The sequence below is a fragment of the Microtus oregoni genome, unplaced genomic scaffold (genome assembly GCF_018167655.1).
Source record: "Microtus oregoni isolate MIOR12 unplaced genomic scaffold, Mior012 000036F_ref0000092, whole genome shotgun sequence".
Taxonomy (NCBI): Eukaryota; Metazoa; Chordata; class Mammalia; order Rodentia; family Cricetidae; genus Microtus; species Microtus oregoni.
This window is the reverse complement of record NW_024543095.1, coordinates 19,377,728-19,390,905: the sequence shown is the minus strand read 5'-3', so window position 1 is coordinate 19,390,905 and position 13,178 is coordinate 19,377,728. Positions and strand designations below refer to the sequence as shown.

Genomic DNA, 13,178 nt, shown 5'->3' with positions numbered 1-13,178 from the left:
ATGTGTACATACAGCACAGAAAAGCCTAACAATGGCAACTCCTCCTTTAATTCCTACCTAAACCTCTACTATTAGAGACTCTCCATCTCTCTTACTCTATTCTTCTACTGGTTATTAGTGTAAGTAATGCAAAAGAAACAACAGACACTGGATTGTTTTATAAACACTAAAGTTCTAAACCCTTTAAGGTACTTAATTCAAATAAAGTCGGACAAATTGCTAACCAGAGAAAGGAAACTGAAGACAATAGACTCAACATCACTAAACAGAATTCGTCAGGTATAACCTGCTGTCCAACTAGATGAGAAGCACAAAGGGAAAAGCACACCCAAACTCTGTCACCTTATGTTTTATTTCAGCTAAACAAAAGAGATATATTCATCACACTGTGAAACAAGAGTCAAGGCTGAGCAATTTGCCGTCCAAGTACAGAACAGTCTGCTTGGCACTGTCTCCCATTCTGCTTTGTAATGGCACTTGCCAAATTTCTCTTCTCCTTTAAGAGGTATTCTGGTCAAGGTTTCTTGGGGGAGGCAAGAGCTCCACCACAGAACTGTACTGCAGCACTAAGTAACACTTGGAAAACTCTATCTAAAGGGAGGGAAGGAGGATGAGCGGGAGAGATACAGGCAGAACACTGGAATGTAATTTTTAAATAGAACTGGACTCTCCCAAGATGGCTCAGGGGGTACCCTTTACCTCTCAAGAAAAGTCAATTCCTACTCCCCACATTCCCTCTGCAACCATGAATCTAAGTAGAATCTAAAAGAATCTATGCTCTTCTTTTCAATTGTGGCACTGGGGATGTTTTGTGCTACAACTGTTTGGATACAGCTGATTCCTAACAGACAGCAAGTATCTGACATGTCAGCCAATCTTTATACAATTTAGTCTCTTTGTTCTTCTGAACATAAAAAGAACTCTCCATTGGGCTAGAAAGACAACTCAGAGGTTAAGAGTACATATTGCTTTTAGGAGTGGTTCCCAATACCCATGTCAAGTAGCTCACATTCTATGACTCCAGCCCCAGGAGATCGCCCCCCCCCCCCCCCCCCCCCCCGCTTCTGGCCTCTGAAGGTACAAACATGTGTACACTCACAAACATACAAATAAAAGGAGTTTTTGCTGTTGTTGGTTTTTCAAGACAAGTTTTCTCTGTGTAACAGCTCTTGCTGTTCTGGAACTCTTTTTGTGTATCAGGCTGTTCTCAAACTCTCACCACCTGCTTCTGCCCGAGTTCTGAAATCTGGGATTAAAGATGTGGGCCACCATTGCCTGGCAAATTGATTTTTTTAAAAATTAGAATTCTCATGTCAGGCAGTGGCAAGTCATAACCTTTAATCCCAACATGAGGGAGGCAGAGGCAGATGAGTCTCTGAGTTCAAAGCCAACCTGGTCTACAAAGCAAGTTCCAGGACAGCCTGGGCTACACAGGGAAACCCTGTCTTGAAATAAATGAACAAAAGAGTCTCCATTTGCTTTCTGATCACTCAATTCATATTTTCAAACTATCTCTTATCAGTTCTTAAAGATTTATCTCATTTTAAATTATGTGTCTGTGGCCGGGTGGAGGTGGCGCATGCCTTTAATCCCAGCACTCAGGAGGCAGAGGCAGAGGCAGGCGGATCTCTGCGAGTTCGAGACCAGCCTGGTCTACAAGAGCTAGTTCCAGGACAGGCTCCAAAGCAACACAGAGAAACCCTGTCTTGAAAAACCAAAATAAATAAATAAAATTATGTGTCTGTGTGTGAGTTTTGTGCATGTGCTGGTATCCATGGAGGCCAGAAGCATCAGAACCCTGGATGCTAGAATTACAAGGAGTTGTGGGCCACCTGAGGTGGGCGTTGGGAATCAAACGTTGGTCCTTTGCAAGAGCAGTAGGTGCTATTAATCACTGAGTCATCTCTCAGCCCCTAGCTATTTTAAGATCCAGTCTCAATATGCTGCTCTGGCTAGCTTTCAACTGTTGGACTTAAGTGATCTTCCTGCATCTCAAATATCTAGGACTATGTGCAAGCACATCTGAGTCAAATAATCTCTGAAAACATAAAATCCAACAAGTTCCCCCAAACACTAACCCATCAATATTGAGCTATTTATATCCAATTATCTCTATACCTTTACAATGTGCCTAGCTCTATACCATGAGGGTTAGCTACTAAATAGTGTTAAGAACTAGGGCAGCGCTGGGCGGTGGTGGCGCACGCCTTTAATCCCAGCACTCGGAAGGCAGAGGCAGGCGAATCTCTGTGAGTTCAAGGCCAGCCTGGTCTACAAGAGCTAGTTCCAGGACAGGAACCAAAAGCTACAGAGAAACCCTGTCTCAAAAAAATCAAAAAAAAAAAAAAAAAGAACTAGGGCAGCCAAGCAGTGGTGGCTTCGATCCAGGACTTGAGAGGCAGAGGTAGTTGGATCTTTTTGAGTTTGAAGCCAGCATGACCTACAGTGTGGCCAGGACTACATAGAGAAACCTGGTTTCGGAAAAAAAAAAAAAAAGAAAGAAAGAAACGAAACAACAACAAAAAACAACCAACCAACCAAAAACAAACAACTAGGGCAATCAAGAAAATATCTGAAACAAGAAATAATCCTAGGGTCACCTCTCCAAAGAACCTTTACTAGATTCTCAAATGCTATCTTAATTAAGAAGAAACAGAAAAAAATTAATGTGGAGCTTTTTGATACATAAATTACTGTAAAAATATTAAATGGTACTAATTTTAGGGAAAAAGGAGTCACTAGGCTTTAGGACAAAAAGGTGTGCTCATTTCAAGTTAAAATAATGCTAGAGAGGATTATGCAGGGCAGCAGCTCTAGTGCAGTCAATTTCTGATTCTTCACAATCATCACACAAAGGCAGCAGCTAAAGCCAGGAGTGCAGCTGCGGATTAGAATGTTTGCCCACCATGTGCAAGGCCCTAGTTTCAACCCAAGCACCACCGCCAAAACAAGCAACTAGACCGCAGATCCCCAAACTCATTAACTCACCAAAGACAACAAAACCCGAAAAACAAAGGACTGAAAGAATGGCCATAGCCTTTATTTAAAGGTGTCTAAATAAGAGAGGGCAAGAGAAACAACCCAGTGAGCTGCAAACAGAAACACACCAACCAATAGGCATTCCCTGGGAAGTCCCAGGGGAACAATTTGTCAGTGCTAAGCAGGCTCCGATAAGAAGAGGTCAAGTGACACATGCCCAGGGTTGCTCTATCTGTCTAAACTCTTAAAATGGAGCCTTGGCGCTCTCTTCCAGGACAGAGCCCACACTTAGTATATAGTATGGAATGGAAATAAAACTGGAGAGAAGAGGGTCAAGCAAAGAAATAGTCCAGAGAGTAATGACACATGGTGGCACACCTGCAATATCAGCACTAAGCCTGAAGCAGGAAAATTGATACCGTATTTTTTAAAAGGGGGAGAAGGAGAAAGCTGGATTTCCAGCACATGGGAGGCAGAGGCAGGCAATCTCTGTGAATTTGAATCCAGCTTGTCTACATAGGGAGTTTCAGGACAGCCAGGGCTATACAGTGAGACCCTGCCTCCAAACAAATTTTGTAGAGTACTTGGAACTTTTAGAAGCCTATCCTCATAAACTTTAGTGATAGATAAATAAATACAGCAGGAAAAACTTCATGTAGTCCAACATATCAAAGTCATCTCCTGGAAATTTAGAGAAAGTTCATATGGCTAAAATACTGATATAATCCTAAATAAAGTTATAATTGAAAACAAGTAAAATTACAACCTTTTAGATAATAAAGCATATTTGAAAATAAAATACTCAGAAAGCTGACTTGCTTGCTACAGCACCTCTTTAAGTCCAGCACTAGGAAGGCAGGTAGAAGGTCGGCTCAAGTTCTGGGCCAGGGAGGGCAAGAGTGAAACCCTGTCTCAAAACACAAAGGCCTGGAGAGGGGGCTCAGTGTTTATGGGCAAGAGCTGCTCTTGAAGAAGACAGGGTTCAAGTTCCAGTACCCACAAGTGGTTCACAACCATCTGTAACTCTAGTCCCAGGGGATCCAATACCCTCTTCTGGCTTTTTCAGGCAATACTCGTAAAATAAACTAAAGACTTCAAAATGAGTTTAAAAACAAAAAACCATACAAGCCATAAAAGAAAAATAGAATAAGTAGAAATGAAAGAGCTTAAAAATGAAGGGACAAGAGTTCAAGAATACTAAATAAAAGGGAAGAGGAGAAAAGATCCAAAAATAAAAGTTCATGTTAAGAAATTACAAGAAAAGAAATGAATATGTTACATGCAACCTTAGGAGACACATAATATGAAAGGGTTAATGAACAAGATGGGGGTGGGAAATGAGGAAGACAAGTTAAATGCTAAACACAAACCTGATTTTTTTTTTCTTTTAAAGACAGACATGTAATCCCAGCAACTAGGGAAGCCAAAGCAGGAGGAGTCCAAGTCTAACTTGAGACTATGTAACATTGCCAGATTCTGTCTCAAGCAAAACCCCAAAGTGAGTGTGCTAGAGATGGGATCTAGGGTCTCCTTGTGCACACTAGGCAAGCTACCCCCAGCCACCTGAAAAAGTAAGGACACTGTGATTAAAAGTCTTGAGGGGCTTCCTGCTGGCAAACTCAAGTCCCTACTAAGAAGGGGATGTGGAGCTGGACTCACAGTAACTCATAAGTTATGTATTTGCTTCAAAAGGTTTCTATATCTACTTTTCACTCTACAAAACAGATAACTTTTTTTGGAATAATCTCTAAAATAGTTTAATAAAATGAGAAGGCAAACCAAGAGACTGACTGTCCCATAATATTTAATCATGTTTGGCAGTGTGATGGACTTAAGTCTACAGTAGTTACCTGTTGCTCCTCAAATATAACACATTTTAGAAGTATCTGGCCTTTATTTGTAGACCAAAGTGCAAACTTTTAAGATATGTAAAACATATCTTTTTGGTTAAGACAGCCAAGAACATTTATTTTTGAGACATAATCAGGAGAGACTCAAAAGCCAATAAAAATTCAACAAGTATTACCAAGTGAGTATCATAACAAGGTACTTCAATTTAGTTGAAGGGACACAGAGATCACCATAACAGAACATTTTAATTAGTGCCCCGAGAAAGGCAAAACACTACAGCCTCAGAAGAAAGGAGAGCTCACCTGCTCTATGGCACTAGCATTCTGACCAGGCTTGGCTCACATTCCTCCAATCCATGCTCCTCAGTACCAACAGAAACCATCTTTGAAAGACCCAAAGCCCACTTTCAAAACACTTCACAAAGAACAGCGTTAGGAAGGTAGCTGAAGAGACTCCCGTGGCCAAGTAGGCAATAAATGAGTACAGATGGGCTGCTGTATAAGACATACAGGACCATGGGGCCTGACTGTCTAAAATAAAGGCAACTACTTTTCCTCAGTTGTTACACTGAAAGCAACACTGTTGCAAAAAGCTGGATACAATTCTTTACATTGATTCTAGCGTGTAGCATAGGGGAAACCATGAATACCTATAATACCAACACCTGAAAAACAAGTTTTTTGTTGGTGTTGTACATTTTTTTGTTTTGAGACAGGGTAACAGTCTTGGCTGTCCTGGTAACTAGCTCTGCAGACTAGGCTGGCCTCAAAGTCACAGAGAGCAACCAGTCTCTGCCTCCCAAGTGTTGGGATTAAAGGTGTACACTGAAAAAAGAGAAGTTTTAAGGTCAGCCTTTCCCTGCAGTTAAGGTTCAAGGCCAGCCTGAGCTTTGTGGCACAACACCTCAAAAAATACAGAACTGGGAAGGGAAGAAGGAAGACAGACATCAGGCTATAAATCAGTGTTGGCAGGATACAATGTATTCATTTTTATGCTCTAGCAAAACTGTAACATTTAGTGAGCAAATATTTTAAAAAATAATTATAACAGAATGTCATGCTAGGTAACTGAACAGCGAGATGTGGAGTCAAGCAAGCCCACCAGCCACCACCTATACAGCCTGACAGATAGCTGAACCTCCCCAGTCCCAGGGAGCAGCATCCACTATTTAGCTCACAGGAACAAGAAAGCAGTGGTATTCCTGCCAGCCGAGGCATGTAAATAAGTCTCTCTATCAAGCATTCTTTACGGCTCCTGCTTGGAACAGATCAATATGTGAGCATTTCATTCTGACAAATAACCCATTTTCTTAAAAGACTTCAGACTGTAATAAAAAGAAAACATGGACTTTTACTATGATAGATCTGTGTTCAAATACCCAGCACTACATTTACATAATCTCTCATTATTTATTTCTTATATATGCAAGAATACAACTCTGCAGAGCTGTTGCTGGAAATTATATACTCATGTATGTGTCTAGCACCAAAATATTATTGCCAAGACACAATAGACAATTAATAGGGGTAGAAATTATTGCTACAATTTTTAATAAATGTTCAGTAAGCATAAAAAAAAGGAGCATTTAGATTGGAGAGAGACGACTCAGCAGTTAAAAGCTCATATTGCTCTTCCAGGAGACATGGGCTCAGTTCCCATGTCAGGTGCCTCATAGCCACCTGTACATCAGATCCCACATGCTGATTTAGGTGTGTGCAGGTTGGGGTTGGGAGTTCATTCAAGTGAACATTTAAGGATGAAACAAAGCCACAGTGCAGTAAAATCTTAATTTAAAAGAAATGTCTTCCCACTTTTATTTATATTCCTTCTTTTTAGATAAACCACAACGATATGTTTTTATTAGTTTCCTAAGTTCCTTATTTCTAAGGTCATATACGAAGTTCAAAATAACTATATTAGCCACCCATGGTAACATACACCTTCAATCCCACTATTTAGGAGACAGAGGCAGATGGATCTCTATGAGTTCCAGGCCAGTTGGAGCTACACAGAGAAACCCTATCTCAGGGTGTGTGTGGGGAGACCTCGATTAGCAGCACCATACCACTGCAAAAACCTAGTATTAACATTCTACGCAGTGAATCCACAAATTAAAGAGTATTTATACAATTTAGGAAGAATTTCAAAGCTGGGTATGAGGCTCCATACCCGTGGTCCGAACATTCGGAAGACTGAAGCAGGAGACTCAACAGTTAAGAGAGCAGGGTTAAGCAGTGAATTTGGGCCAGTCTGGATCTACAACTAGATCTTGCCTCAAGAAAAAGAGGGCCAGCAAGATGGTTCATCGAGTATAAGCACCAGCAACGTCCCGAGGACTTGAGTTTGACTCATGAAAACCAATTCCCCCAAACTGTCCTCTGTGCATGTGCCCGTTCTTTTCCATGTGTCTTCCCAGACACGTATTTTCACACATCAATTTAGAATCATTTCTCAAACAAACCAAATAGGCTTCTGGGGGCCAAAAGAACCAAATGCACAGGATCAGGAACAAACTATCAGGAAGGCAAGATGTGCTGGAGAGATGGTTCAGTGGCTAAAAGTGCCTGCTACTCTTGCAAAGGAAGAGGGTTCAATTCTCAGCAACCACACTGGGCAGCTCACAACTACTTGTAATTCCAAGTCCAGGTGATCTGACACCCTCTCCTGGCCGCCTCAGGAATGTGCACACACACACACACACACACACACACACACAAAATAAAAACATTTAAAAAGGCAAGAAAATTCTTACCTTCTTTAACACCTGAAAACTCTATAATCTGGCATGGTAGCATACACCCAGCACTCAGCGGGCAAGTTGAAGCAGACGGATCAGGAGTTGCAGGCCAGCGTCAGTACACAATAGGATCTCTAGGAGTTGCAGGCCAGCCTGATCTATCTATGTAGCAAGTTCTAGGCCAACCAAAGCTACATACGAGACTTTGTCTCAAAAGTGCAGAGGCGAGAGGGTCACTCCAATTTCAAAGCCAGCTAGGATCACATAGTGAGAGCCTTTTCAAAACAAACACACACACCAGAACGAAGCTTTAAAGATAGCTAACAACAGTTAAAACTATTCTGGTAACTTCTCAGTGTAATTTAGAAGCTGAAACTGCTGACTGCAAAAGGACAGTTGTTTTTATGGCGCACACACTGAACTTGTATGACAGCTCACAGACAGCTATTTATTTATTTATTTAGACTTTCATGGTTTCAGTAACTTTGTATTTATAAATCTTAATGAAATAAGAACACAGAGTAAGACAGTAAATCCTACTTTATGATTGAATCTGACATACTCCTGGGGTAAAACGATGTCTTTCTTGCTTGAAGCCCCAGTCTTACCACCTAAATTCAGTAGAGGCTCAAAAGCACTGGTCCAGGTTTAATTTTATTTTAATGTAAAGGAAAATTAGGTTGAAGGAAATTTTTGAAAAATCAATCAAAACTGGGTCAAGGCCTGTGAGCATATACTTATACTTAATATACTTAATATTTACTTCCAAAGTAGATCTGCTATGGTATGGAGAAGTGGATAAGATCGTGTACACACACACACACACACACACACACACACACACACACACAATAAAATCTGACAAACAGATCATAATCAGTGATGAAGGTTATCTGTTCTAAGGTACTCTTAATATACTCTAAGACACTTCACCTTTTACCTTCCTCCCTAAACCTGTAAGCCAGGTCTCATCATGAGAAGGACATCAGGTAAATCTCAACTGAGGGACATCTATAAATTTCTGATTAGGTCTTAAAGCTGTCATGTCATCAAAGTCTGAAAAAACTGTAGTTATGGTATAAAAAGGGACACTAGAGAAAAATTAGAGAACTCTGAATAACACATTTAATAGTAATGTAGAGGAAACCAGTTTCCTTAATTGTGACACTGTACCAGAGTAAGAAAGACGCCAACAACTGGAGAAACTGGGTGAGGTTTTTGCATGTTTCCTGTACATGCAAACTATTCTTACAGTGTTTTTAAATAAAAATTAAATGAGGATAAACGTTCTTCTGGTCTGTTTGGAGACAAGGAAGTGACAGTATTCTGCTGTAGTAGAGCCGTCAGTACTGACACTGTGTTCATTACAGACCCCACGTGACCAAAGCAAAGCCATGGCTCTAGCTTCCCAAGCAGCTTCTTAGTCCTCAGCACACCACCAGCTGCCGCCACAGACTCAGCCCGCACCCGCACCCTCTTTCTAGAGGAAATGAGACCATATGGGAGGAACTGGGAAGAACATTACTAAAGGAAAAAGTAACTGAAGTTAAAGAGGATGGTTATTGACAGACCATATGTAAGTTCAGAAGTGGTTCCTTTCACACCTTTAAAGACAGATCTATTTATCTTCACACCTCGTACACAAATCCTACTTTTTCTTTATTCAGACTATCTACAGAGTATAAGGCTCTAATGAGTGGTCAAGCCTATAATCTAGGGTGACAAAAGCTAAAAGATAGTAAAACATGAAGGAATTCCTCTTGGTCAATATTATTCATTCCTCCTATAATACAGGCTGACACATGGTTACTCAATATTTATTTTTTTATTTTGTTAAGTCAAGAGGCAGTAGAGAATGCTACAGCTATATGCTCTTACAGAAGGAAAAGAAATTACAGTTGAAAGTAAAGATGGAAAAAAAAAGAAAGTAAATATGGGTCTAGAAGTCTATGATTCCAAGCTCAGAGCAATCAGCATTTTAGTCAGGCCTAAAGTTTGAATGTCCAGGTATATTTCCAACCAATAATCAGGTATTGTCAACATAGATATAAAGTAAGCTATAGTACCAAACTGAGGTGTAAATAACTAAGTTTCTACATAACAGTGGAGCATTAAGATGGAAGAAGAATGGAACCAAAGTGTGAAAGTTAAGAAAAAAAAACTCATATTCATGGTTGAGTTTTAATAAGAGGGTGTGGCCATTTGGGTGACATTATCTGTGGGAGGGTTATAGAGGCAGCAAGGCAGTTCCCCCTTAGAAGGTGATAGCTTTCCTTCTCCCGGAGGCCTCCCCATCCAAGCTGCTGACAGTCTCCCTCCATGGCCTCTCGCAGCTCCTACCCTCATACAGTTAGCTCCAGACTGTCTCAGCTGTGAACTTTCCTCGCAACTCAAGAAAAATATCAGATCTAGGTATCTTTCTTCTCTAAATCAGTAAAGCCCTGAACTCTCAAAGCTGTTTTTCGAAGACCTTTGCATTTACATAAAACCCAATTATTAAATTACACAATCGAAGTCCTGACCCAAAAAAAACAAACCAAACAAACCCCCAAACCATTCTTGGGTTAAAAAAAAAAAAGAGTATATGAATTTGCGTGGGTATAGAGGTGGGATTGGTTCTAGCGAGTTTCACTTTATGAAATTCTTAAAGAATAAAAATATTATTTTCAAAATACTCATTCTTTTGAATTGCTGAAATACACAGCAACAAAACCCACATAAGCCAAGTGTGGTTGGTGTGTACACGGTAACATCAGCTCCTGGGAGGCAGGTCAGGTGTTTAAAGCTGTCCTTATGTACACACCCTGGCTCAAACAATCACGACAAATCCACATGCGGCCATCCATGGTGGTGCACACTATTAATCCCAGCATTCAAGATTCAGAGGCAGGTGGATCTCTGGCAGAGGCAGGCCAGCCTGATCTACACAGCAAGTTCCAGGCCAGCCAGAGCTACATACAGAGACCTTGGTTCAAAACAACAAAAGACTGAGGCAGGAGGGTCCCTCCAATTTCAAAATCATTCAGGACCATATTGGGGGGAGCCTTTTCAAAACACACACACACACACTGAGAGAGAGGGAGGGAGGAGGGAGGACTTCCAGTTTGAGTACTATTAGATCTCATCACAAATGACCTAAGTTCTAACTTGCCCCACATGGTTTTGGTCTTTGGCTTTACAGAAATATCTATCTCTTCAGTTCATTTACTCTGCTTTCTCAACAAGCACTGCTCTCAGGGGTCAGCACACACTCATTTTCAATTCCATTTTCTTCTCTACAGTAGCAAGCCCTACAGCACCTCTTCAATACCTTCATTAACTTCACTCTGCACAATCATTACAGAATAATCAAAATTCTAGTATACAGAGTTGGAATGATTTCTCTCCACAATTCTTAACAAATCTAAGGTGTTTCCTTCCTATGGTTCAGCAATCAAGTAAAACTAAGTATAATAGAAACAAGTTACAGAAACAAAAAAAATTGTCAAAGCAATCAAAATATGACGTATTGGTATCTAGGAATGTACAGACATTCTAAAATTTACTCTCCAAAAGTTTATTTTTATAACTTTTAATATTCTTTTCATATTAACTAACATCCCAAATTTGACTGCATACAAATCAGACTGGTATTTATCCCTGAAAAGGTATTTTCATTGCTAATCTATTTTAAAAGAAAATAAATTATTTTTTATAAACTCAAAACAACACCAGAATGTGATCATTTTACATTCACTAGAATCTCTCGTTAATGGTTTTGAAATTCAAACTCGAGAGTCAAGATGCCGTTCTACTCCTATCACTGAGATGATAACACTGCTGAAATTTATGACTCATCAAAGCTGCAGAGAACGGCAGAACTGCTCATAGACACTTTACCAGAAACGCAAAGTAAAACCACTGGACGATTCCGGTGCAACACCTAGACTCGGTCGGTTTGGCTTTGGTATCAGCGCACCAAGGGAAATCTGAAGCGGAGACCCCCCCAAGACTAAACCATTACAAAGCCCCTGCTACCGGAGAAGCCTCAAGCCCTCTGGCCGCTAGAGCACTCTACTGCACTTAGCCGGCCACGTGGCTGTCACAAGCAGAAGACAGGAGAAAGAGCACCAACTAACCTGGAAATAATTAACCGCTCACATTGGAGTTGCTGCAAGTAGGAAAAAAAAAAGTCTTGTCATTTATCTGTACTTAGGACTCCCCCACCCCACCCTGCATCACCTATAAGATGAAAAGGAAGATTTTCAAGCAGAAACGAAGTGCAAGAGTGCGGTTTCCCTACGAAACAGCACCCCAATTCGCCTGAGGTGCGGTGGGAAGAGGCTTTTAAAAAAAAAAAATGCAAGAGGATAGCCGGGGGCGGAGTTTGGAGTGAAGGGCGAGCACCACGCACATGGACTACCTCCCCCCTACTCCCTCCGGGTGCGGGGCTCCAGGCCACTGGCCGCTGCTCACCGGCCAGCTCCCAAGCTCAAGGCCGTCGAGCACCGCGGACCTCTCCCGTCGGGGCCGAGAACCCAAGGGCAGAAGTAGCCTCGGCCCCAGAGGAGATGGCGAACAGGAAGTGTCCATATTGCAACGCTCCAATAGTCCAAGTCCCAACCCACCCGGCCAGCTACCCCCGGGGGCGTCAGCCCGAGGGGCGGCGAGGAGCAGAGCCGGGGTCGACCACCCCACATCCGGGCCCCCGCGCCTGAAGTTCACGCGGGTCGTGCCCCGCTCCTCCCGGGCACTCCTCCGCCGGGCCCAGCCATCCCGTCCGGGGCCGGACCCGGACTCCACGCCGCGCGCGTCCCGCTCCGATCGGCGACGTGGCGCGGCTTCCCCGGGTGCTTGGAGCAACTCCCCGGTAGTAGGCTTCAGCCGAGCGCGCCCCAGCTGTCCTCTGGGCTTGCCCACTGTGGCTTGGGCCGCGCGACGCCCCCTCCGGACGGTCATTACCTCGGGAGAAACTCTTAACTCCTCACGGGGCCGTGCTCGCCTCAGTTCCACACCCCCGGGAACCCACGCTCCGCCCGAGCCGCGCGCCGGGAACACCCCCGCGCCGGGCGCCAATTCTTCACGGGACAAAAAAAAAAAAATGTCCCGGCGCGTCACGGGACAGCCGCCTCCGCGCCCCACGCCCTGCGCCGCCGGCCGCACGCGCTGCCTCCGCGCCCGCGCCACTCGGCTCCGGGAACTCACCGTCAGCGCAAGCCGCCGCGTAAAGGGAGGCGGGGGTCGGGCCGGGCCAGACACAATATGGCAGAGCACCGCAGCTGCTCCCGCGGCTCCCAGCAGCCGCCTCCGGGACACCCAGCCGCGAGCAGGCAGCGGCAGCTGCGGTGGCGGCCGCCGCAGCACCACATCCCACCCCCCCTCCCCGTTTCCTCCCCTCCTCCCCGCCCCGCTGCCATGGCAACGCGGCGCCAAGGCGCTTAGCCCCACCCCTCCTTCCGTCCCGCCTCCCGCGGCCCGCCCAGGCTCCCCTCCCGCCTGCTAGCTGGGCGGCGGCCGCCCCCTCCGTGCTGCCCTCAAGGCGGGTGGGGGAAGGTGGCGTCCGGAAGGGCGGGGCGGGCTCGGAAGGCCGGGTGGAGACGCTGGGGGCCGGAGCGGGGCCGAGCGGGCGGGA

The 13,178-nt window shown here is 43.8% G+C and overlaps 1 protein-coding gene across 5 annotated transcripts in view; it reads right to left on the bottom strand.

Annotated features, from left to right (window-relative positions):
* Foxn2 (forkhead box N2) overlaps positions 1–12,893 on the bottom strand; it is a 48,257-nt gene extending 35,364 nt beyond the window's left edge. The window contains exons 1-2 of one of the 5 annotated variants that reach the window (XM_041631238.1): positions 12,509–12,551; positions 11,686–11,717 (exon numbers count right to left, since the gene is read on the bottom strand). The gene's annotated coding sequence lies outside the window, so the exon portion shown is untranslated. Of the gene's footprint in view, positions 1–11,685; positions 11,718–12,022; positions 12,141–12,508; positions 12,606–12,751 lie in introns of those variants that run through there. The other 4 variants (XM_041631240.1, XM_041631241.1, XM_041631237.1 and 1 more) reach the window with 4 other exon arrangements.
* Positions 12,894–13,178: the final 285 nt, after the last annotated feature.